The 26,792-nt window shown below is 43.2% G+C and overlaps 1 pseudogene; it reads left to right on the top strand.

Annotated features, from left to right (window-relative positions):
- Nucleotides 1-2,067: 2,067 nt before the first annotated feature.
- LOC100688908 lies at nt 2,068-4,986 on the top strand (annotated as a pseudogene).
- The last annotated feature ends 21,806 nt before the right edge of the window (nt 4,987-26,792 follow it).

Genomic DNA, 26,792 nt, shown 5'->3' with positions numbered 1-26,792 from the left:
GCATCCTTGCTAATATAGTTGTTTTCTTCTGAAATGGAACTAAAACTGGCATTATAAGGAGGCGCTCTTGGGTCTATGACAGGTCCCTTTTTATAGTCTACTGGTCTGGGGTCCTGGTGCTTTTGGAAATCTGCAAAATTTCAGGAGGTAGGCAGCTAGTGAAGGTGGGGGAGAGGGGTGGGGTCCCTGTCATGATTATATGGAGCCAAGATCCCACAGAATACAGTGGGTATTAGAGTTATTTGTGAGGATTTGTGGGATAGATATAGCATAATCATAAGTGCTCAACTGATAATTTAGCCCCCTATTCCTAATCTTTAATCCTCCATAATATAAAAATGTGGATATATTAAATAACTGTACGTATAACTTTATCCATCTGCCCATAGCCCACCTAACTCTTAGGGCTTATTTTTAGAACAGTGATCATTGCTAATAGTTGAGCATTTACTATGTCAGGCAACCTGCCATATCCTTTACATGGTTTGTATAATTTTCCACAACTCTATGAGGTGAGTAGCATTATTATGTTTACATTTTGGATGAAGAAAATTAGTTAAGAAACTTAATTTCATCCAAAGTCACATAGCTAGGAAGTAGTGAAGCCAGAACTCAACTTAGAGCCGTCTAACTCTGAATCCAGTATTCTCTTAGCCACCTTGCTGCACTGAGCCAAGAGATATAGATAGTTGGTAAATACACTTACACTTTCTCAGTCAATGACTCCATACCTCCCCCCCTTTAAGCAAAGGTTACTCAAGTTCCAGAAATCAATAATCTACATCATTTATTGAGTTTTTTTCTACATTCAGAGCTCTGTGCTTGATGCTGAAAGGCATAGAGAGATAAAAGAAAATTAACCAAGTTCTGGAGTGGAAAAAGCCCAGGAGAATGGAATTCTCATCCCAATGCCATCATGATTGGTTTGGCCACATCGTTCAACTTCTTTGGGCATCAAATAATTTATTGGTAAAGTGAGCAGGATTAGATAAACCCAAAGGTCCCTTGGCCTGTTCTTCGATTTTGTCCCTCCATCTTTGTGCCAGACATGGCACAGGATAATACCAGATGTCATCCCTGCCCACAAGGATCATAGAACAAAACCTTCAAACACGTGATACAATCGGAGAACAGCAGAGTGGTGAATTGTCTACCGTAAGCTATAAGCAATCACTGGACATGTACTTACATGAATCTCTTATGTACTCAGCACTGTTAGGTATAAGAGACATATATCATAATTTCTGTCCTTAATAAAGGTACAAATTAGCTGGAAAAACAGGACATAATGACTAATACATTAGATAATTAAGTGCTAAGTTATGCTGTGCAGTCATTGTATGATGATGGTAAAATGGTAACAAGCAACATTTGTTAAATTTGTAGGTATGTGCAAGATTTAAGGGATGGCAAAAATCCCTCAACAATCAAGATAAGTAATACTTTAATGCAATATTTTTTAAAAATTGAAAAATGCAAAAACTTCACAATGAGCAAACTATCAAGATTTTAAATAAAGACAAGTTCAGTAGTATTGATTTTTTCCTTCTGTCTCAGGCTCAAGTATGACTCAGCAGAGCATTGTGTGCTAGCTACTACATCTTATTGCTTTACATTCATTGTCTTATTCAATCCTCACAATGACCTGATTATTAGATCCCACTATTAGCCTCATTTTATGGATGAGGAAACTAAGGCTTGAATCACTCAAGTCACAGAGGTGATAAGAGGCAGAGACAGAACTTGAACTCGGGTCTCTGGTTTTGTAATTCATGCTTTTAAACACTGCCTCATATGCCCTTACAAATATACAGACAGAGCCCCCTGCCCCAGTAGAAGGCTATACCCCAGTGTGGCCGACCTAGAGGTGGGCTCTGCCAGGGGCAACACTGTGGTCCTCCTGGAGGGGTGCTCAGCGCACCTGTGCTCTTCACGCCCATTGCCTCCTGGCCAGAACCTTTGGTGCAGGGGGTGGGGGTGGGCTGCTGTTCTCATCCTACCCTGTAAATTCCATGAGGCTGGGAACCACAGCCAAGGGGGGCTCCACCTAACACCAAAACTCCAGGGTACACTTCACGCTCATTTCATCCATAAGTAGGAAATCCAAGGTGGAGTTCATTCAAATTGTGCTTTTTGCCTGACCCCACAAAAAGAAGGCTCTGTGGTGTTTACCAATATGTCACAGCAAAGGAAACCATGCTGAACGCAGAACCTGTCTTAGAAACATTTGTCATCTTAGGCCCCATCTGCAGCACCAAGCTCTATTTCCGGGCAGGAAATGAAACCACAGTGAGCAAGGTAAATCTTGAGCTTCAAGTTAGCAATTTGGGAGCAGTCATCATCGTCTTTCAGCTTAACTTCTAGCACACATTTGCCTGAGGTCCGGCGGGGGGAAGGGGGGAGGGTTGGGGAGCAGAGACAGTGACCAGATGGGCCTGGGGGCATTTCAACTGAACTGTGCGGTTTGGGTCAAGAATCCACCCATGTACCTTGGGGTGCTGGGGGTTACATTTCTGCTCCCCAGGACAATTGGTTGTTAGTACAGATAGAGGCTTGGGATAGATAACTAGATGTGGGGTAAAAAGAAAAGTCAGAATTACGAACTGTCAGTACTGAGAACTGATTTGGAGGTTATCTGGTCCAAGTCTTCATTTTATAGACGTGGAATTAGAAGCCCAGAGAAATTATGTGACCTTAGGAAAGGTCGCATAAGCATTTTTCTGGCAGGCATGAGACATGAAATTGGGTAGATGACATTTTGAAGTGGCAATTTTAATGTAACCATAGGGCCATTTCGATGATGCCTAAAAAGTACTGCTTTCAGCAGCACAACACACACGTTCACTTTATTCTTTGACCTCACCTTATCTATCCCCTTATCTCAGGTCTTGTGGGAAAACATACAGAGATCATTTAGTGATTCCTGCAGTGGAGGCCTTTGGGCAACATTATTGACTATTTCTGTAGCATAAATAAGATGATCTGTAGTAGCACAAAAGCCTAGGGTGTCATGGGTCTTGCCATAAATTAGCATGTCTTGTCTTTGTTTTCAGTTATTTTACTTTTTTGTTTTATTGTGTGGTTTTTTTTTTAAAAGATTTTATTTATTTATTCATGAGAGACACACACAGAGAGAAAGAGGCAAAGACACAGGCAGAGGGAGAAGCAGGCTCCATGCAGGGAGCCTGATATAGGACTTGATCCTGGATCTCCAGGATCATGCCCTGGGCTGAAGGCGGGGCGAAACTGCTGAGCCACCCAGGCTGCCCATGTTTTATTGTTTACTGTGATAAAAAATTTTCTCTTTTCATACTATGGAAGAAAGAATCTATGGCTAAGGTTTCATAATGTACGTACTTGAGGTATGTCCAACCTTCCCCTCTGCCCCTTCCCCACCCTCTTAATATATATATTAGGTGGACCTGATGAGTTCGTGGAATAGAGAGTAAAAGTTCATGGTATCCACATCAACAAAATGCGAATAATTATTTGTTGACAGTTTCCCGAAGATAGTAAAATATCTTATACATGTAAGATATTATATACACATACATTATATATGACTTATAAATGATACAGTTCTTATGGAACTACCCTGAGTTTTCTATTTTTCCCGTTTATTTGGACTTTGAGCCTTTTTCCAAGGGATCCCCCTGCCTGGACTGCTCTTACCTTCTGCTGGCATGGCAAACATTTTATCCTTTAAGGTCCAACTCAGTTGTTATTACCTCTAAGAAATGTTTCCTTAATCTTTTAGCATAAATGGAACACTCCCTTTTTTGTGCTATCATATGTCTTTGGACATCCCTCAAGTATAGCCAGTCACTCTTTACTTGGAATTATTTATTTAGGGATTGTGATCCATCCACTTCCTGAGCCCAGCATGGTACCTGGCACGTAGTAAAGCTCAATAACCCACCAGAGCCACCTCTGCCAGCAACATGTTCAAGGTAATTCGGAGGTCTGTGGGGCCAGCCAGCCTGAGTCTGCTCACCTTTAAAGTCTATGCGTCACTTCAAAGGGACTCACCTCACAAAACTTCTGTGAAGGTTAATGAGCTTTCACTCTACTCGGTTCCTGAGGGTCAATCTAAATATGTGGAGGAGCCAAGGACCCAGCTTGAAGAAAGCATTTCACATCTCCGACATTATTGCGAGCCATATACAAGTCGGTGTCAGGAAATGTACTCACAAACAAAGCCCAAGATGCAGAGCTTGGTTCAATGGGGGGTTAGACAGCTATGAATATCTCCAAAATGCACCTCCTGGATTTTTTCCAAGACTTGGTGTTATTGGTTTTGCTGGCATTGTTGGACTTCTTTTGGCTAGAGGGTCAAAAATAAAGAAGCTGGTGTATCCACCTGGGTTCATGGGACTAGCTGCCTCTCTTTATTATCCACAACAAGCCATCGTATTTGTCCAGGTCAGTGGGGAGAAATTATATGACTGGGGTTTACGAGGATACATAGTCGTAGAGGATTTGTGGAAGGAGAACTTTCAAAAGCCAGGAAATGTGAAGAATTCACCTGGAAATAAGTAGAATGCTCCATGCTCTGCCCATTTTAATCAGTTATAGGTAAACATTGGAAACTCCATGCATTTTCTACAGAAAAATGGCAGAGAAGTCAGTACTGAATGTAGTAAATTGGCTTTCTTCTTCAGGAAAAACTATACCAGGCTTCTTTGTTATCTTGGGTGATACCATACTATCAGTGGACTAATCGGAAATCCTTTCACCTAGAGATAATGTCCAGCATTAGAACTCCTGGTTCTCATGTTGCTATTTATGTACATAATTAAAATTCTGAATTAAAAAAAAAAAAGCTCAATAAATACTGGTTAGGTAAACCATGTCTTCCAGGGCGATGATGCTCTAGAAAGTGTTCTAGCAGCTGCTTCAGTCATAGGAACCTAGGACAACTGGTCTCCTGTTCCCCAGATCCTGTGGAAAGACATGGCAACAGATGTCATGAATCCATATGCCCTTTGATACCGGGAGCACTTTTGCTTCCGATTTTGCCAGTAAGAGACCAAGATTTTGGGTACTGTGCCCCTAGGAAATCATATAAACTTGAGGCTATAAAAGAAAACCTGATTTTTTTTTCAAATGATTTCTAGTTTCCCTCACTATTGCTTTTTAAAAATAAAATACTTATTGAAGTATAATCATTATCCCGTGCTGATTCCAAATTACCTTTTTATGCTGTTACCTCTTCCCATCTCTGTGATTTTATGCTCTGACAAAACATTTGTCAGTCAATAAGTATTTATTGAGAGTCCTGCAGGGTATCTAACATTTTTAACACACATCATACTTCGCTTAAATATTCTCCTGGTTTTATAACTTTGGCTTCTAATACAGTCTAAATGAGAAAAATATTTCACTTGAAGGTGTTTGGAAGTTCCTAATCTTGAGATTGGTGCTTCTGATGGGGAAAGAGACAGTCACAATTTATTGGCCTACTATGTGGCAGGAATTATGCTCCAGAGTTTACATATATTATCTTATTTGATCCTTACACCTATTCCATGTGTAGGTGGTCTGATACTGCATTTTATGGCTAAAAAAAAAAAAAAAAAAACAGATTCAGAGAGAGCAAGCAGCTGTAACTGGCAGAGGGTCAGTCCAGGGCTTGAATTCAGGCCTGTCTAGGCTAACATCCACACTGTTTCCTATGCATTATTTTCTTATTTCATTAAAGTACCCTAACGGCAAACATTTGGAATGATTACAACTGAAGATAGATTGTAAATTCCTCAAGGCTGAGACTGTGCATAAAACTGAAATTTGCTTTTTGATGATTTTCACATGTCTTTGTGTCTCTTTTTTTCCCTATACATGAAAGATAGGACTCAAATTGAGATTCCTCCCTAAGCATCTGGAAATGATGTGATGGTTTCTCACTCTCCCTCTTTTTGTCAGTTCCAAAGAACAATTCACAAAACTTAGCCCCAAACTCAAAAGCTACCCAGTGATGTTCATGATTCCAACCACATAGTCATTCTTTTTTGTTTGTGTTTTCTATATGATTTTCATGTATCTTTCTGTTCGTTCTCTCTTTCCCTCTTTAAAACAACCTGGAGCAAAGTAAAACAAAACCCAAAAATCTACACTCTGTAATTTACAAGGTATTTCAAGGTCATTCACTCATTTGTCCATTCAATCAATTGAACAATTTGTTTGCCAATCGATTTTGAGCTCTTTGATATGTCTAAAGTGTGTCTGAGAAATCCCCATCCCTGAGGAACTCTTAGGTGACCATCCGCCAGCTGACTGCAAGATTGTGTATTTATTTCATATTAGTCCTGTGAACAAAGTCTAAAAGACTTCAGAAGAATAAGAAATGAATGCTATTAGAAAGAGGAGAAAAGGGAGAACAACGAAACCAACATAATAGGGGAGTCATGTGAGCTGGGTATTTAGCCATTCAATCCATGAACATGTACTTGACCATCTCCTATGTGTTAGGCATTATTTGAGGCACCAAAAATGGAAACGTGATTATCTTCAAAGAGCTCACAGAGCAGAAGAGGGAAAAAGACATGTAAGCAACTGAGAGATAGATACTAAGACAGATGTACAAATTACAGTGTGACTGCAGAGGGAGGAACAAGCAGGAATTCCTAGAGGAGGTGGATTTAGCTGAATCTTGAAGGATATAAAATATTGATGTTTTGAAAGCTATGAAGGTGTTTTTGGGGGGTAGAGTGAGCAAAAACCTCCATGAAACAGCAGGGCATACTAAGGAATTTCAAGCAGGCAAGAGTTGGAGAGGGGAGTGGGAGCAGATGGGCAGCAGTACAGGATGAGTCCAGGTTGATAGGCAAAGGTTGATGGAACAAAAATGGCCTTGAATGCCAAGCTAAGGAGTTCTTATTCCACAGACCTTGGAAAGCCATGGAAAGATTTTGAAATGAGGGATGATATTTGAATATGTTTTCATCTATGTTATCAAAGAAAATAAATGTTTGAAAGAGAAAATTTAATATTTTTCATATATGTTACTAGAAAAGTTTTTTTAAAAAGTATTTACAATTACATAATAAATTTAAAGGAGAAAATCTTGCAAATAATGAATGTAGTTTTTAACATTTTTAAAAAAAGATTTTATTTATTCATTTATTTTAGAGAGAAAGATAAAGTATGCATGAGTGGGGGGAGAAGCAGAGGGAGAGAGAGAGAATCTCAAGCAGACTCAGCCCTGAGTGTGGGGCCCAACATGGAGCTTGATCTCACAAGGCTAAGATCATGACCTGAGTCAAAATCAAGAGTTGGATGCTTAATTGATTGAGCCACCCAGGTGCCCCTGAATGTAATTTTTTAATTACATTTTTTATTTTCAGATAGTTGTAGGTTCACAAGCAATTATAAAAACTAATTTAGAGACATCCTATATACCCTTTACCCAGTTTCCTCCAATGGTACTATCTTATAACACAATGGTACAATTTTACACAACTAGGATATTAACATTGATACAGTTAAAATAAAGAACATGTCCATCACCACAAGAATCGCTCATGTTGACCTTTAATAACCATACACTTCTCCCCCACTCACTCCTGAAAACCTGGAAATTTACTATTTTTTTCCTTTTTTGGATAGTGCTTTGGATGTCAAGTCTAGGAATTCTTTGCCTAGCACTAGATCCAATTAAAAAATGGGCAGAGGAGACACCTGGGTGGATCAGTGGTTGAGCATCTGCCTTTGGCCCAGGGTAGGATCTGGGATCGAGTCTCACATCAGGTTCCTTGCAGGAAGCCTACTTCTCCCTTGGCCTGTGTCTGCCTCTCTCTCTCTCTGTCTCTCATGAATAAGTGAATAAAATCTTTAAAAAAAAAATGGGCAGCGGGCCTAAATAGACATTTTTCCAAAGGAGATATTCAGATAGCCAACAGACACATGAAAAGATGCCCCACATCACTAGTCCTCAGGGAAATGCAAATCAAAACTACTGTGAAATTATCACCTCACTCCAGTCACCATGGCTAATGTCAAAAAGATAAGAAATAACACGTATTGGCCAGGAGAAAAAGGTACCCTCATGAACTGTTGGTGGGAATGCAAATTGGTGCAACCATTGTGGAAAGCAGTACGGAAATTCCTCAAAACATTAAAAATAGAAATGCTGTATGATACAGTAATTCCACTACTGGGTATTTCCCAAAAGAAAACAAAACCACTAATTTAAAGAGTTACATGCACCCCATGTTTATTTTAGCATTATTTACAACAGCCAAACTATGGAAGCAACCCAAATGTCCATTGATAGATGAATGGATAAAGAAGGTGTGGTATGTATATACAATGAAGTATTACTCAGTCATAAAAAGAACGAGATCTTACCATTTGCAACAACATGGATGGACGCCAAGCGAAGTAAGTAAGATGGAGAAAGATATTGATCATCTACATTTAATATGGTTATTTATAGGGTTGAGGTCTTATTTTCTTACTCTTCTGTTTTCCTTTTGTTTTGTTTTTCTGTTTTTTTCCCTGCCTTCCTGCAGGCTATGTGAATGTACTTTAGAATTCCATTTTGATTTTCTTCCATTTTTATATATTTTTATATTGTGATTTATTTTATACGTGTTCATAATTACTCACTGCAGCACTTTATCATGGCTGTGCCTTGAAATCTTTGCCAGGTACCTATACCAGATCCTTCATCGGAATGTGGCTCTATTATTTGTTTTTTTACATTCTGTTTGAGATCTTCCTGGTTGTTGATATGATAAATGATTTTTCAATGGAAACTTGAACATTTTCCTGTTATGTTCTGAGATTCTAGATTTTTTAAACCTGTTTCTGTTGGCTTTTTTGGGTAGGCATCGCATCATTACTATAAGGTGGAGGTAGAAGTCTAGGTCTCCATCTATCCTTTGTTAACAGTTGATCTCTGAGGGGCCTACTCTTTGTTACTACCAGGTAGAGGTGGGAGTTCCAGCCCCTACAGACTATACAGTTAGGGTGACTTTGTTACTACCAAGTGTTGGTGAAAGTCCTGACTCTCCAGTAGGCCTCCTTCCACAGGGGAAGGAGAGGGGATTCTTGTTTTTGTTGGATGGGGGTGGAAGTCCAGGCTCTCAGCGTGGACTCTACAGATACAATGAGGATAAGAGTCCAGATGCCATACTCAACTTTCCCTGACACCACCCAATGTGTTGGGGGCACCCCCTTACGGCCTTGTGAGGGGAAAGTCTAGCCTCTCACATGGACTTTTCTGGCATGGATGAGGCTACAGATAATTTTTGGAGTTTGGCTGGGGTAAAGTGGTGATAATCCAACAAATTTCTAGTCTGCTAGGCTGCCCCTGTCCTATTCCTTTGGTGAAAGAGAGGTGGCTTTTGTTGGGACTTGTTTTGCCTACCTGTTGGTGCTTCTGGTTGCTGGGTTGTTTAGCTCAAAGTCTGAAATATATGAGGCAGAAAGAAAATCCAAGGCACTGATCACTGTCATTCATTTGGGTTCTGACACCTCTAGCTAGTCAGCCTTCTCTCTACCTTTCAGAGTCTTCTTATCTTTATCTTACATATAATATTCAGGGTTTTAACTGTACATAATGGAAGGAATAGATATGTCAAAGTATGTCTACTCCAGGTTCCCTGAAGAAATATCAAACGTAAATATTTTAAATAAAGTTGAATTTTAATTGGAATTTTTTGAAATGTAATTAAATATTTAAAAGTATTTTTACAAAATTAAAACAATGTATAGTCTTAACTTCAACATTCTTTTAGTTACCAGTAAAAAATATTGGTTTTATGCTTCATTCACATACACAAATTTAAGGGTAATATGATTTGTTTAGTATTGCAAAATGTTCCTCAGCTGCTACCTGCATCTGTTGCCACTGTGATCATTTGTGACTACTTCTGGAACTTTATTTTTATTTTTATTTTTACTTCTGGAACTTTAAATTAGAATACAAAGAAAAGGAAGATAAGAGACACCTGGCACTTACTAGGAAATAATCATTCAGTATGCAAGAAGTATTGCATTTACACCAAGAGGAAGGATCTGACAGGTTAATTTGTCTCTTCTCTTATACCTAAATGCCTCTGTTCCTCAGATTCTCCCCATGGCTCAGTGTCTGCAGGATGAAACCCACAAACCTTCATGGCATTCAGATGCAGCTGCCTTTTGTTTGCAGGATCAGGGAAAGAGATGTGAAATCTTTCCCTGGGCCTGAAGGGAGCTAGAAATAAGAGTAGATGTTTGGGAGTGTGGGTTGCTTTATGTCTGTCCTGAGCACTAGGTCCCAAGTGCCAAAGGCGTTCACATGATCTTCCTAAGCATGTGTATGTGTTTGTGTGTGTGCATGCGCTGTGAAGTGTGGGAGCCCCCTTAGGACGTAGGTCCAGGCCGGGGGCCCCCTTGCTTGGAACCTAAGGGTGATATTATCTTCCACTGGGCAAGTTTGGGGAAGCCTTTTCAGTTCTATGCCACTTTCAGGGCCTTCTGTCTCATCTGTTTCCTTATAATCTAGTGTAAGACTATTAACAATGTAAATGAGGCAAAACTAAACATTTCCACATTCAATTGAGAATTAATCCGAGGTAAACACAGATCAGGAGATGGCGAGCATTCTCTCTCTGTAATTTATGGTACCATTTTAATGGCACTGCACCACTGTGCCTCTATATAGACACACTGTGTGGGCAGAAAGGGATATTTCTCTGTCTGAATTATGGGGAGAAAAGAGCCGATTTTTTTTTATGGTCAATTTCATTTTTTCTAACAAGAGTCAAATGCTTGATATGATAATTAAAAATACATCAAGTCATCCAGAACAGTAGCAGTTGTGTGTTTGCTTAGATGGCAGGATAATTGCCAACCCTTATCTTCAATTTTCTGACTTAAATCTCTTTCCCATTTAGTTTTAATTGGCTCTAGGCTTCCATCCATCCTTAACTTTGGGTTCATTTGTTGCAATTGTTTTATCTGAGCGAAGTTGCTCTGCAATGAATACAATAAATCTATGTATCTGATTCATCTTTGTTTTTATGGTTAATATTTAAGATGATAAAACCAGACTCTTCAAAATGTGAAATATAGAAGTAAACATATCCATTTCAGAATTACTTTGTAGATGTCTGTGAAAAGGCATTACTGTTAGGCATCAGCTTATTGAATCACATCTTTAAAAACTCTCCATAAAAAAACCAAGAATTCGTATTTTTATTTCCCCTGCTTCTTAACTCCTGTTGATTTTTTAAACAACTCTTATAGCAACAATTTTTGAAAATGTGCGTCTTTTTGTAATGATTTCTCTTCTTTCCCAAACTGCCAATTAAATAGTGACCTGGTTTGAGGCAACTTCAGCACGTCAGCCTGCATTGATGGTACAGATCTTGGTCCTGTTGAAAGGCTACCTGAGATGGGGAGGGGTGCTATCTCATTAAAGTTATAAACCCTATCTGCAGAAGAATGCACAAGGCTGCTACAGTTTTAGGGGCTTCATGGACATTCTGCAGTTGAACCTAGCTTCCTAAGGGTCTCCTGGCACCCAGGTTAAGCTCTCTGGCGACCTAGGCATCTGCATCAGTAATAATGTGGTAATGTTAAAACATGACCTATATTGTTTATAAGAGCCAGGTGTACTGGTGCTGTTGTGGGGAGTGGGTGGGCAGTAGGGTTCCAAAGCGGCAGAGTCTATTTATTTAGCCATGAATGGAACTAAAGGCTCAGGACTCAAGGACAATAGGCAGAGAATGCTACAAATTAGGAAGTGAGCTTATAAAGGAAAATAAAAGACATCTCTGCTTGTTAATGAATTTGAATTAACGTTATGACTTTAGTGGTGAGACAAAGAAAAAGGATCACCATTTAAAAGCAAGTGTCTGCAAAAACTGGTACTTGTAAAGGAGCCAGCAGGTTTCGGGTCCACAGCCCACTCAAATGGGCTCTGGATGTGTGAAGCCTGGGAGGAAGCCACCCTGCTCTGAGTGAGAAGTAGGAAGAATTCCTGGAGGGGAGAAAGAGAGAGAGAGAGAGACCTTGGTGCTGCACATGAAGGCATGGCCAGTGAGAAACCCCTAGAGAATGTTCGAAAAACAGGACATCTAGTATCAGATGGGAGGTTGCTTGCTGAGCGGTGAGAAAATGTAACCCATCCCTTGTGACCTACAAACCATCAGTAAAAATTCTGCTAATGTGCAATGCTTGTAAAAATAATTGCTTTTAGGCAAGAGGATAGGGTTGGGCAAAGAAGGTGCAGAATTATGGAGAACAGAGAACGAGAATTCAGTGGCGGCCGGAAATTGGAGCCAGAGGTGAGACAGGAGAATAGAGATTCCCTTGCAATTTGCAGAATTTTCAAGGCAGGCATTGGATTTCCCCCTAGGGTATAAAAAGGGGGTTTGAACCAGACAGATGTATATTTTAAGAAGCATGGCGACCCTGTGACCTCTGAGCAAAGGTCATTCGTCTAAAGTGTTTCCCTTTCTAGAGCACCTTTATATTCATTGGCTTTGTTTGTTCTCTTTGGTTCTGGGGAGGGTGGGGGGTGAGGGACACAGGCATTGGCAGGGCTGGCAGGTGCCTGCTTCTCTCTGCTCTGTGAGACTGGCAAGTGCCCAAGGACAGACAGAGTCAAGGAGAAGGTGCAAGAACTCTTTTCGTAAACGTGGTGGCTGGGGTGCTTACTGTAACCCTGAGTCAAAGAAGAATTCTGGTGGGGCCTGAAAATTTGCAAAACATTCTCAAAGCTTTGTAACAGTGCTCCCAGGGCAGTCCTGTCTAGTTCCCAGTGACCAGCCCCGAGGCCCAGAGGTGCGGCTCTACTTTTTCCTGGGAGACGGGTCCCCTCAGAACGCCTGACCCGAGCTGCCCCTGCCTCTGGTAGGATAGGTGGAGGGGGCAGGTAGGCTGTGGTCCCTCCTTTCTTTTTTCCACTCTTGGCTGACAGCTAGGCTCTGGGAAACACTTGGTATGCTGGCTGGGCTTTCCTGCATAAAAGAGCGCCTATACCCACCTCCTTTGCTTATTAGTGTGCCCCGTTCGTGTCTTGCCTCTGGCCAGAAGTTCCTTCCTAAGGAAATTTTTAGTGCTCACTGAATGGACTCTGTGGGAGGGTGGGTGGGTGGGGGTTGGATGGAGGGAGTGGGGAGGAGGAGGACAAGGGGCAGAAGGGAAGGGGAAGGGGAGGCTCAGGGAGGGGGGGCAGGCTCAGGGAGGGGGGGCAGGCTCAGGGAGGGGGGGCAGGCTGCAGTGAGCAGAGCCAAAGAAGGTGGAGTCAGAGATGGAAGGGCCTGGAGGTAAGGTTGACTGGGAGATTTGTTTCATTAGGTCACCCTGACCTGCATTCTCAGGCCCTTTCTTCAAGACTTTTATGTAATATGGCCTCTGGAAACTAATGATGTGTCCCTTTAGGGCAGATAAGGACACAGTTTTGGGCGGTGACTGATACTGTATCAGGGATGCTTGCAGGGCCGCAGGGAGCATGGAAGTGTGGGACAGGGTGACTCAGCACTGACCCACACACTGAGGCAGCATAAAGAGTGCGTTCCACATGCAGTGATTCACCCACCGAGTATCTGCTGGGTGCAGGTAATATGCCGGGTATTCAGAGATGAAAATGCACAGCCCCCACTGTAATGGAGCTTACGGCGATTTCTGTTCAGCTGGGGTTTCCAAGTTCTAATAGTGACACCTGTGTCACCGTGTCACCTCTTCACTGCATCCCCTCCTACTTTACCCTGTGCTCCCTCCAACAGCCCAGCCACACTGGCCTCCTTGCTGTCCTTGAAAGACACCGGGCACACTCCCATCTTAGGACCTGGTGCTGGCTGTTCCCTCTGCCATGAATGTTCTTCTCCCTCACCTCCTTTAGTTTGTATTCAAATGTCACCTAGTTCTGAGCACCATATTAAAAGTGTAATGATTCCTCTTCGTGATTCTCCTGATCTTCTTGTCTTGTTCCACCTTTTCTCTCTAAAGCACTCTTCTCTTCCCTCCATACCATAATTGACTTGCTTGCTGTGCTTTTACTATTTAGTACCTGTTTTCACCTGCTGGAATATCAGTTCCATGAGGGAAAGAATCACTGATGCATCCAAGCACCTGGACCACAGCCCATTGAATGCGTCACTAGACTACACTGGGACATCATACTGCACTCCCCCTTTCCCATGCTGGGTGTTCCCATGAGGGCCACATGGGCTGTGCTTTCCTCCACCTCTTCACCCTCGGCATTGTCAGGCCCTCCAAGCATGCTCGGCCACAGGAGGACCCTTCTTCCAGTGGTAACTGTAGGAAGACCCATGTAGCCAAATAAGAGAGGAGACACAGTGCTAATCTGCCCATTCTTAGGCTCCATCAGGAGCCTAATTGTTGCAGCTTTGAGATAACTTAGCCAAGGGAGTTCTTGAAAGAATGGTTTACATTTGGGGTCCTGGATTCAATTCTAGTCTTCCAAATATGATCTAAATTTCATCCATCTGTGTAGCACTCCTTCTCTTTCAAGATGCTTTCCAGCTATCAGTGGTCACTACTGTTAACTATCTAGCTGTCATGGTAGAAGCCCCCAACTTGTGTGTGTCAAGACTCCAGTTTCCCCAAGTGTTTCTGAAAATCACCAAAGAGTGCTCTCATGTTCCTGAAGTCATTTCGGTTTCTTGCAGCTCCGCCTGACCCAGCCACTGATCACTTGGGCCTGTCGTAACTACTTCCCTAGAGCTCCCTGTGGTATAGGCCTCGAAACGAGAACACGGCCTGGACTGTATCTCCCAAAACAGCTAATTCAGGGCTGCAGGAATTAGGTAAATTTTCCCAAGGACCTGATGCTACCACAAGAAAATTATAACCCATAAAAGGGAAGCTTAAAACTCCATATCAAACGCCAGTGCTTCTAGAGTTCACTGGCCATGTTTCTTCATGGCGGGAGTGTCCATAGTTGTCTACCTCTCTCCTTAGAACCAACCTGCTGCATTGTTCCAGGACTCCCTTCTCTGCTCTGCAAAGGCTTTCCCTCTTCAGTGTCCTTTCCCTGAATTCAAGCCCTTAATCACAACTCTGATGTCAGCCAAACAGCCCCACTGGCCTTTTGTTTGTCACTCCTACAAGTCAAGTTTATACCCAACATGGGGCTTTGGTTCTTGGTGACTGCTCTGCCTGGCATGCTCTTCCTATAGATCTCCATGTGCTAAGCTCCTTCTTGTCATTTAGATCTTGACTTAAATGACACCTCCATGGAGAAGCAGTCCTGGGCCCTCAGTTGAAATGAGCTCTTTAGTCTAATACCTTGGTAGATTTTCTTCTTGGTCCTCATCATCATTGGAAAGGATCTTGTTTAACACTGGTTTGCAGCTAGTTTCTTATCCCCTTGTGCTTGTGTCTATGTCCCCAACATGAAATAGAATGTAAGCTCCTTGATAATTGGAACCTCATATGTTCTGCTCACCCTTTTAACTCCAAGCCCTAGATTATCACCTGGAACCTAACAGATATCCAGGAGATGTTTGTTGAATGAATGGATGGCCAGACCCTGTCAAATGGGCCTCATTTGCCATATTTTCTGATTTTTCAGGAAACCCACATTTTAAGTGTCATCCTCCAATGTGGCAACAATTTAAAAAATTAAAAGTATTGTGATAGTCAAATAAATCCTATCAGAAAGGTTATTTGTCCTGCCAGCTTCCAGTCTGAGGCTCTGCCTCAACTGGTGCAGACACCATGTGGGGTTGCTCAAGGGTGAGGACCTTTAAGGGAAAGAGGCGAGAGGAGAGAGGGAGAAGCTCCTCTTCTCTGGGAAGGCTATGATTGTCAGGGAGCTCTTCAAAGAGTGGGAACCCCTGCTCCAGGCCCTGGCAGTGTCTCTGGGAGATGGCAAGGTTTTGGAGGGGGTGGCACACCTAACAAGGGCAAGACCCTATGCCCCCAGAGGGATTGGGCTCTCAGTCTCCCTCTTTCATTCACAGCAAGGTTAGATCTCAAGGTGTCTTGTAGAGGACGCAGTGTGGTAACCAGTGTGGGTTGCAGGGGCCTCTCGAATATTCGGGGGCCCAGAAGCATCCTGAGGCCCTTTGCACAATTCTGGGGGGTGGATGGGCTGCAGTGATGATAGTGGGATTTCCCACCAGCCTGGAGTCAGATTCAATGAAAGCAAATAAAGCTATGTGACATTTCTCGAAAAACCATGTTTGTAGACTAATAGTCTCTTCATTACTTCAGATTTTGTTTTTGTCAAAGTGGGGAAGACAGCTGGGAAGGGTGTTGGGGAAAGGATAACAAACAGACTTCACACCAGGACGGGGCCCTCATCCTAGGGTCCCCTTAGATTCTCTGGGGTCCCTCTGGGCAGCATCCTCCTAGATGCATCTCCTGGCTTCAGCCCCTGCATGCCCAGCCAGAGGGAGGGTCCAGCTGGCTCCCAGGCTGTGTTCCCTAGGAATCTGCAGCCACAGCATTTGCCACATATGTCGTAGCAGCAGGGATGAGGTTGAGGCATCAGGGGCCTCTTAAGGTCTGGATGAGGGACAATCAGTGCCACATTTACGGCATCCACGACTGTTGTCCTCAGCACCACCGGCTTGTGAAGGGAAGTTCCCAGGCTCTGCGGGCTCTGTCCTTTTTTGGAAGAGAACAAAACTCTTCCTGACTCTTCGTGCCCCAAACACCCTCCTCCTCCACAGCCTTCCTCCTCCGTGCCCTCCCTAGAGAATGAAGCGCAGAGAAGGAAGCTGGCTGGCTGGAGCTGGCAGATAGGACAAGACTTCAGTGCAGGGAACTTCCCGCCAAGTGGAGCCTGCTGCTCGAGGTGGTGCCACCACTGCCAGGTAGGTCGAAGGACTTCCCTCTGGCTGAGTCTCAAGAGGCAGGTGCACCATGCACCTCACACACTCCATGTCCCCTCGCCCACGGACACGGCAGCCACCTGGATGGCGTGAAGCCTGCAGGATTTCCTGTGGCGGTGGTATTGCTCTGTGCTGGGGAATTTCCTTCACAAGGGAGGTAAGTGCACACAGTGCAGGATAAAGCTCTCCAATCTGCTTAGGCCTGGCAAAATATAAAATACATCATCTGCTTGGATGACGGAGGGAAAACATCCGCAGGCCGACTCATGCTGGCACCTTCCTTTACAACTCAGTCCTAGCACACCACCCCCTTGTCTTGGACAAGTAAAGCAGAGAGAGACAGAGACAGAGATGGAGAGACAGGAGAGGAGCCCAGAGGTCAGGTTTGGAAGGGGGTTGGCCAGGAGATGAGACTTGGAGGGCCTCTTTATTGAGGGCACTGGTATAACTGCCTTAGGGGGACTGGAGGCCTAGTCGTGTCAATCACTACTTATAACACAGGGTGCACTGTACCCGCCACTGGAATTCAGACATGTTTAGGCATCTCTGGAAAACTGGTTCAGTGTTTCGGCCAGGGATTCAGGCAGCTCCTAGAATACTCCTTGTCCTGTAGAAGTGGGAACCAAGCCCCACACTTTTGACCTGGTCACAAGCTTTATGCTTCTGAAGGGTTTGGTATGGGCCCAGCATCTGTCATGCAAAACTGCCTGGCCCACCTGCCTTAGGGAGTCAGGGAATTAGCTAGAAGAACAAATGGAAAGAGTTCACACGAACTGCATAAGACATTGGGCAGGAACATTTCTGCTTCAGGAGTCCCAAAAAACTTGGTAACAACATGTGGCAGGGGAAGCATTCTCTTCCATATCTGGCCATAGGTCACTGAGTGTGGGGTGGGATGTGGAGGATGTCATTGGAAGTGCTTTCTGGGAGCCAAGTGGTCACTGATCCCAATGTTGGTAAAAGCTCAGGCAAGATAGCTCCTGAGAAATAGTTGCCTAGGAATAGTTAGTGGAACTTACCTCCGGGGAGCATCTGGGATCCTACATCAGCAGGATTACAACAGCCACAAAAGTAATTTCACCTTGCCCTCACATACCAGGATAGATTGCAGAAATTTTTGGATACATGTTATTTGCTCCTTAGCAAATAGAGCTCCCACGAGAAGCAGCAATGTAATGTAATGTACATAGTAATGTCCCCTCCTCCAACCCCCTTAGATCCAGGAGAGGTTAGACCGGCAACCTCAAGGCTGCTGCAGCTTTTCCACTCCAGGCTCCTTAGATGTCCAAGGACCCATCACAGCCTTATTCTCTAGCTAGATATACTTTAGAAGCTCTGAAGTCAAGATATGAGCATTGGCTGGGGGCTTCTTCTCTGCTCAGGGTTCTGAAGAGGAAACAGAACAGTAAGAATGGAGAGAAAATATCCCCTTTATTACTGATAGCGGCTAAGCTGCACGATGCAGCTAATAGCAAGAAACAAATTGAGCAGAGAATTGCACAGACTTGCCTGTCCTGTTACGGACACAGCTGGACATTTTCCCAGGTCAGACTAACAGTGAGGAAAGGCAAGAGGCACTAGAAGATGAGGAAGGGGCTGGGTGGCTCTGTTGGGTTCCTCCATTTAACTGACCAACCAGGTGAGTGGGGGTGGCCAGGGCCAGGAGTGTCACGCTGATGGATGTCCCTCCACGTGGAAGAAACATCAAGGGTTTGGGAAGAAGTGTTCCTGTATGAATATGAATGACTCTACTGGATTGACATACACGATCCACTGGGGCCTGGTCCTCTGTATGGCAGGAGTTGCTTAGTTTTCTGGTCCATTGAAGGTGAATTGGTGGTGCTAGTCAGGATTCTTTAGAGAAACAACAGAATCAGTGTGTGTGTGTGTGTGTGTGTGTGTGTGTGCGCGCGCATGTGCGTGTGTGTGTGCATGTGCATGTGTGTGTTTAGAGGAAGAAGGAGATATCAATGTAAGTAAATTCAGTGAACATAATTAAATTGTAAAGATTTATATCAGGATATTAATTCTTGGACCAATGAGTATTTTATAATCATGTAGGATCTGGGGACCATGGCCTCAGCCATGATGTTTTATATATATTCATATATATATATATATATATATATATATATATATATATATTTGTATTTCAAACAGAAAAGAATGACTTACTTCTTCATTCAGTAAATAGCAAACAAGTATCTGCTGTGTGCTGGGTCCTGTATTGTGAGGGATACAAAGGAGAGTGACATGTGATATTTGTTTTCTGGGAGCTCAAGGTTAAGTGGAGGATGGCAAAGCATAATAGGATGAGTACAATTAAGAAGGTATAAGCAAAATGCTATTGTGGTCCAAGGTAGGATTAATTCTGACTTGAGGTCTGAAGAAGGCTCTATGGAAAAGGAGACAATTAAATTACACACCTTGAAGAATGAATAGAATACTGGCGAGTGGAGATGAAGGAAAGGGATCTTCCTGTTTTGTATTTGAGGACTGTTGGTAAGTCTGGTGTTGTTAGAGTGTTCTTGATGCGCATGTTGGGGGCGGGGTAGATAGGGCAGTGGGAGATGGCTGTAGGGGTTTACTGGGGACTGGAGGCAGGAAGAAAAAGCAAAAGAGAGAGCTCAGCCTGGGAAGATCAGTTATGTTAGGCAAGGCCCTGAATGCCAGGGAGTTAAGACTCCCTAGTAGGCGGGGGGAGGGGTCTATTGCCTGTTTTTAATGAAGAGAAGGGGGGGAAACATGGATTTTTGAAAGATCCTTCTGGAAACACATGGAGAATTGATTGAAAAGCTGTTAGGCTGGTGAGTGAGTCTTGGTGAAAGCGAAACTGTTGCAGAAGTAGTGGGAGCGGATGCAGGGGGCTCATTTGAGAGAATCTTGAAGGCAGGACCTGGTACCAGATGGAAGAGGTAGTTGTGGTTGGTGTGGGAGGAAGTGGATCACGAGTTTATCTGTTCATCTTTATTTTAACAGTGCGTTCTATCTGTGTCAGAGGCTTTCCTAGGTTTCCTATCTCCATCTGGTCAGGAGGATCATTGAAGGCAGATGGGATTGGGATTATCTACTTGGTGTTCCCCTCAGCCTTCAGCTCAGAGCTCTGACCATGTATGTGTATCAATGTCTGTGGCAGGGAAGTAGCCCCAGGAGGACAGGCTGTGGCATGCAAAGCACATGAGAGAAGGTCTGTTGTTGCTCTGTGGGTGTGATACCTTGTACCTGAAGTGAAACCCTATGTAAAGTATACATGTGGGACCAGAGAATCTGTGTAGGAAGATCTCTGCCTGACATCCCTGAGTGGCCACCTCATGAGGCCACCTGAACTGTTGAGGGAGCCCTGACTGGTGACAGGAGGTAGGGGAGGAGCCTGCCACTCTTCCTGTCCTGTTCTGCTCTGGGGAAGCTCCCTTCAGCTCAGAAGACAGTCTTGCCAGTTTTTCTGCTGAGGGGATGGTGGGCTCTGGCTCCTCGTTGGCCTAGGAATCTCTACCTTTGGCCATCCATAGGGACCACAGAAGCATCCATAGATCATCATTGGTTATAGGTTCCTGGGGTCACATCCAGGGTCACTTGTCGGGCAGGGTGAGAGGGATAGACTCCATATTCTCTTCTTTATATTTGATTTACTTTAAAAAAAGAATTTTATTTATTTATTCGTGAGAGACACAGAGAGAGGCAGAGACATAGGCAGAGGGAGAAGCAGGCTCCCTGTGGGGGACCTGCTCTCTGATGCAGGACTCAATTCCAAGACCCTAGGGTCACAACCTGAGCCAAAGGCAGACACTCAACCACTGAATCACCCAGGTGCCTTATTTATTTATTTATTTATTTATTTATTTATTTATTTATTTATTTTGAGAAACTAGTGTATACTCATTGTAGAAAATTTGAAAATAAATACAAGTAAAAAAGGTAAATAAAAGCAGCCATTTTCCTGCAAGTAAAGTTAGTGGGTAGCAAATTTTTATGATTGTTAGTCTGTATGTTCTAACCGTATGTGTGAGGTATGCATGCCTTACCATATACATGGTACGCCATGCACCATATTACATGCATGAGCATTACATGAGTATACTTGTGAGTATACATGACTTATACTACATATATGAGTATTAGATTACATATTCATGATAGACCATATGCCACACCACATGAATGAGTGCTTTACCAAATATATGGTGCTTTTTATTTCCTCAGTTAGTCACTAGGGTCCTCATCTGCTCTTATTTTCAGGAAGTACAGGATCTCATCTTGAGGCCCTTCCCTCTTTCTTGTCCATGAAGACCAGGGGCTCACTTAGTCCAAATGGATCCAGAGACACTTTCAAGACAGGAAAGGATAAGGCAGGATCTGATGTGTTCTGTGCTGCCTGTTTGTCTCACTGCCACATGGCACCACTGTTGATAATGATTTGCCAATGCTCTGATGTCTTTGCAGGTCTAGAGTGTTGTCACTACTGTCCAGGAACCCCTTGCTTGAGCTCCAGAATCACAGCTCTTGAAGGTCACATTCCAGTCTCAGGAATCATTCCTGAATGATACCATGGCTCTGGAGACCGTGCTATGAAGTTCTTTCCGCCTCATCCACATACTATCCCAGAACTGGTCTAGACACATGAACCACGGGCTCCCGCGTGAGCCTGGCTCCCCAGCATGGTGTCTCTTTGCCCTGTTATCTTTGGGAGACTTGGAATCTTCTTCTGCCAAAGAAATATGATCAGGGTTACTGTTGTTTCCCTCATTTTATTTTATGTAAAGATTTATTTGTTTATTTGAGAGAGAGAGAGAGAGAGAGAGAGCGCTCAGGGGTGAGGGGCAGAGGCAGAAGGAGTCTTTTTTTTTATATATATATAAATTTATTTTTTATTGGTGTTCAATTTGCCAACATATAGAATAACATCCAGTGCTCATCCCATCAAGTGCCCCCCTTAGTGCCCGTCACCCAGTCACCCCCAGCCCCCCCCACCTCCCCTTCCACCCCCCCTAGTTCATTTCCCAGAGTTAGGAGTCTCTCATGTAGAGGCAGAAGGAGTCTTAAGCAGACTCCAGGAGCCAGACTCAGGGCTCCATCTCAACATCCTGAGATCATGACCTGAATAGAAACCAAGAGTTGGATGCTTAATCAACTGCATCACCCAGGAGCCACTCCCTCATTTTAAACCTTGGGGGGAAAAGTGTCAGACTCTAGGTTACTTCCCAGAAGACAGTGGGCTCCTTATGCAAATTGGTCCTTCTCTTTCCCAGAAACTAGTTCTGCCTATGAAGGAGTATTGGTCAGGCTACAAAGCTTAATTACCTTGTTCTCCAAGGACATGGTCTTGTTCAAGATGGCAGACAGGACAAATTCATTGGGTAGCTGTATGACTGATTGGAAGTTTGCCCAATCTGTCTGCCTTGGCAGAGAAGTAAGAGTCACCTCCGGCACATGGTTTTATGGAGCTTTCCTTTAGGATCAAATAAAATCCACTTGTCTCCTTGCCCTAAAGCTGTCCCAGTGATTTGGGTGTCTCTGCACTCAGGGGGCAGGCTTGGAATGCCAAACATTGCCTCCCAGGGCATTGATGAAGCACCTGGCCAGCTCTTATAGTCATTAGTTTAAAAAATGGAAATGCTTCCAAATCTCAGAGCTGAGAAGCTTGATCTGAATAATAATTGTGTATGTGTAATTGAGGTACTCTACCTTCAAAACACAGTCTTATCACTTCTTACTACTGAGGTGCAGGCCACTATCATTGCTTTTCCAGACAATCATGATAACCCTCCAACAGTTCTTCTGTTTCCACACTTTTCTCTCCAGAGTCTATTTGTCATACAGCAAGCCAGCATGAACTGCTCAGAGTCCTCCAAGTCTTCCCACACATGCTAGGATAAAATCCACACTCCCCTCTGTAGTGTGAAGGTCTCCACCATGTGTCCCATGCACCTCTCCTATCTCCTCCCTCCCCTGGTCACTCCAGGCACACTACCCATTTGCTCTGTCCTGAGTAGCCCAAGCCTGTTTCTTCCTTAGGGCCTTTACACATACTTTCCCCACCTCCTGGAACATTCTTGCTCTATTTCTCCACAAAGTCCCCTCTTTTGATTTGTTCAAGTCTTTGCTCAAAAGTCACTTCTTCAGAGAGGACCTTATCAGAGTAGACACTGCTCCCTGCCACACCCTACCTCCCCCTTGTCATGCTCTACCTCTTATACTTTGTTTTTTTCATAATTCTTACTGTTACCTTGTCTCACCCCCCCCCTTTATGTTTTATTGAATTGTTTCCTTATTTGTTGCCTGTCTTCCTGATATTAGAGTTGAACTTCCCTGAGAGCAGGGCCATGTCTGCCCTTTTATTGTGGTGGGATCCACTGGTCCTAGAATAGTTGCTTACACAGAGTAGATGCTTCATGAAAATGTCTTACATGAATGAATGCATAAAGCCATTTCTTAAATTTACGGAAACGGAACATAAGTAGTGGAATTGTTTTCTTTGCTGTGGAATCAGTAGCCTCTCCATTATAGAGCATTTCTTGACTATCTTCTAAAGTTCTTAGCAGTGTCCACGTAGAGGACATTAAGCAGAGGTACACTCACACACACACACACACACACACACACACACACACACGATAGCTAGGGAAAGGATAGACAGAGACATAACTAGGGTTTTTTTCCCTGAAATTCAAAACCATGGTTTGTGGCAGTTTTCAGCCAGAAACTGCTCTACTTTGGGTATTCCTACATGGGGTATGTATTTTTTGACCATTGCTCAGGTAGATTCTTCAAGAGGAATTTGCCTGTGAGAAGGCAATTTGGTTTCGGAGTGGCCCACCTTTCTTAGAGGTGCCTCCCAAAGACCTCTAACCTTTTAGGTTTAAAAATGGGAATGATAAGGAACTCAGGGTTTGGCCAAATAGTTCTGTTCCATGTGATGTTGGTTGGGGTCATTTACTCATCTGCATTCAGCTGGTGCCTAAAATGGACTGGAAGGTCCAAGAGGCTTTGGTCACATGCCTGGTTCCTTGATGCTTCTCCATGAGGCTTCTCTCTCTCTCCACATTTCAATCAGGGCTGTCTCACAGCATGGTGGTCCCAAGCTAATTGGACTTTTCATGACAGCTGGTTTCCAAGAGGGGGCAGCTGTCCAAATATTGAGTTGTTATCTTGACTCAATTATTTTAGCTTATAAAACTGGGAAAATAGTTTTAATTCTCTAAGCTTAAACTTTCTCATCTGTGAAATGGGGATAATAGTACATGTCTTAGACTGTGGTTGTGAGGGTTTTAAGTGATGTCTGTGTAATTGGAAGATAGAATCTCAGAATCTCAGGACCCAGAAGTTTGCAAGAATGGAGGAGAACCATTTTTCCCTTCCTTTCTACTTACAGGAGCTACTTATGGTACTTAACGGCAGTGGGATCTCTGACCAGATGTGTGATCTGGGACATGTGCAAGACAAATGGCTGCTTCAAAGCTTCTGATGGCTCTTTGTGTTATGTGGGGGAAAGCCCAGAGTAGAAACTCACATTAAAGTGTCCTTTGTGGTTGCTGATGGTGAAGTGCAGGGGCATGAGGTGAATGCAGCAGGACCTGGAAGTGCCCTGCATCATAAAGTAACAGAAAATGTCTGGTTTGTGGCCCTGGAACCCAGAGGACAGAGAAGATGAAGGAAAGATCACAATCGAAGTTTGAGATCCCAGGTCCACAGCAGCCATAGGACAGGCTCAAGATGGGGTTGGCAGGGATGCCATCTAGTCTGATGTGTAAGGTTCCACTTCAGTCTATTTCCTTTTCTTTAATTGCCTCCATCGGCACTGGACCTCCAGGGAAAGCTTTGTGTGGATGCTGTGTGGAGGCCTAAGGGAGGGGGCCCTGTCTACCTCTCATTGGAAAGGAAGGGGGGACAGCCTCTCAGGAGGGAGGTGATGAGACAAGGTAGGGAAATGAACTGCCTGCAGGAGTTTGAAAACATTCCCAGCCACCTTGGAAATCCTGGAAAGGATACTAGGCTTGTCTAATTTAGCATGCGAGGTATTACTTCACTGGGGGAGGCTGACCCCGGGAGGTGGGTAGAGTTGGTAATATTCTGGTTGATATACATAAAGAAACCAACTCACAGCTGGCTTACCCTAAGTGGAGACTTCTCCTATTCAGAGTTCAAATAACTAGCTAAGGGAAATCAAGCTTGATATGCAAGTGGAATTCAGGTCTAGATTTGTCTGAATTTAAAGTCCTGACTTTTTACACTGTTCCACATTTCCTTCAAGTACTACATATTTGCTACTAAATCTTTTTAGAATAATAGAGTTAAAGAAAAGACCTGTTGGCAACTTGCAGCCCGGTTAAATGATGACTCACCCTAGGTCACCCAAGGCAAAGCAGAGACATTCTTAAAGCTGGCTGAGAATTGCCCAAGTACACTTTCTCCTGATTATTTTGAGGTCAAGACTCCCGAGGATTAGCAGGCTCTAAAGTCCTGCTCTGTTCCAGCTATTTTAAAATCTTGTTTATATGCTAATGGTACTCCACCCTCAGCTGGCCTTCTATCATCTGTCAAGTAAATAGTGGCCATAATGAGAAAAGAAACCAGAAATGCAAATGAAGAAAGACAAAGAGGGTGAGTGAGCAGGAGGCAGCTTAGCAGAAACATATAAATTCCTGCTCAGAGCCACATTGTCTCATATCTAAACTCACACCTTTATTTTTTATTTGCTCTGGCATAAGATGGTTTCCTTGCATTAGTAATGATATTGTTAATGTTTTATAGAGTATAGAAGTCTTCGCCACATTGAAATCCTTCCGTAAAGGGAGGAATCTTAGACTTCTTGAAATGTATACTGAGTTTAAGTCAGGCTGTCATCTCTTCCGATTAAGGACCTGAGAATTCTTTGGGGGTGTTGGTGACTTCTGCCCCCCTTCTGTTGTTAATGTATACTCCTCTACATCCCCAAAGAGGTTTCAGAAGACCTCCCCACCTCCTTTTTTAAACTGAGATCTGGATCTCCTCAAAGTCTCAATTTTGTCTGCAGTTTCCACCAATAAAGACTACTCATACTTCTAAATTCCATGCAGCATCCTTCCTGGAAAAATGTTGCCGTTCCCCTGACTCTCTCATCCACCTCCAGACAACCCTCATCAATCTTCAGGTAGAAGCTCTTTTCCCTTCCAGGTCATAGCACCCACTTATACCATGTTCTTTGCCTCCAGGTCATTGACATCTGCCTATTTCCTGGTTACTTTGCTTTCTTCACTGATGATTTCGGGATGGTTACTAGTCATTATTCCTATTTATTTCAGGCACGATCTTAGGATATTGTAGAACTTTATTAGACATCCAGTCCAGCAACCCCATCTCCAAAGTCTTGGATATTATTAAGTACAATGCCCTTCATTTCTCTCTTCTTCAACCATCTTTGCTTACACAACACTGTCATATCCTATTCTTTGGTTACAATGTCCTGTTCTCACTATTTTTCCCATTAAACTTTGACCTCCTATGCACACCCTATTTCTTGATCACATCATTTTCTCACTGTTTATCTGAACCTTTAGGACTCTCCTTTTCTTCAATACAACCAAGATCCTATGTGTTATACAGAGATGTGAACCACTTTTTTCATCCTTTATTTTTCTATCTTATCATCCATAAAATTCCACCCTATAACCCAATGGTACTATTACTCTCTAACTTTTCTGGCTTGTATCTGAGTAAGGTGATACACTGGAAAAATAGTTATATGTTGGTTAGCATGTCGAAAAGTTCATGGGCTCTCATCTCAGCTTGTCCCTCAGCACTATTTCTTAATCTTTTGTCTTTAGTCGACTCTTTTTCTCATTTCTCTTAATGACTTTCAAATCCTATTTCTTCAAACTCCATACTTAGCTTCTGATCTCTCATTGTCAGCAGTCAAGAAAATCAAAGAAATTAAGCATAACTTTTATCCCCAGATACAAATTTTTCTACGTTTATCCCTACTGTGGCAGACAGCTTTTGTTACCTGCCCAACAGCCATGC

Source organism: Canis lupus, chromosome 7 (genome assembly GCF_011100685.1).
Source record: "Canis lupus familiaris isolate Mischka breed German Shepherd chromosome 7, alternate assembly UU_Cfam_GSD_1.0, whole genome shotgun sequence".
Lineage (NCBI taxonomy): Eukaryota > Metazoa > Chordata > Mammalia > Carnivora > Canidae > Canis > Canis lupus.
The sequence above is the reverse complement of the archived record's forward strand: the minus strand, read 5'-3'. Positions and strand labels throughout refer to the sequence as shown.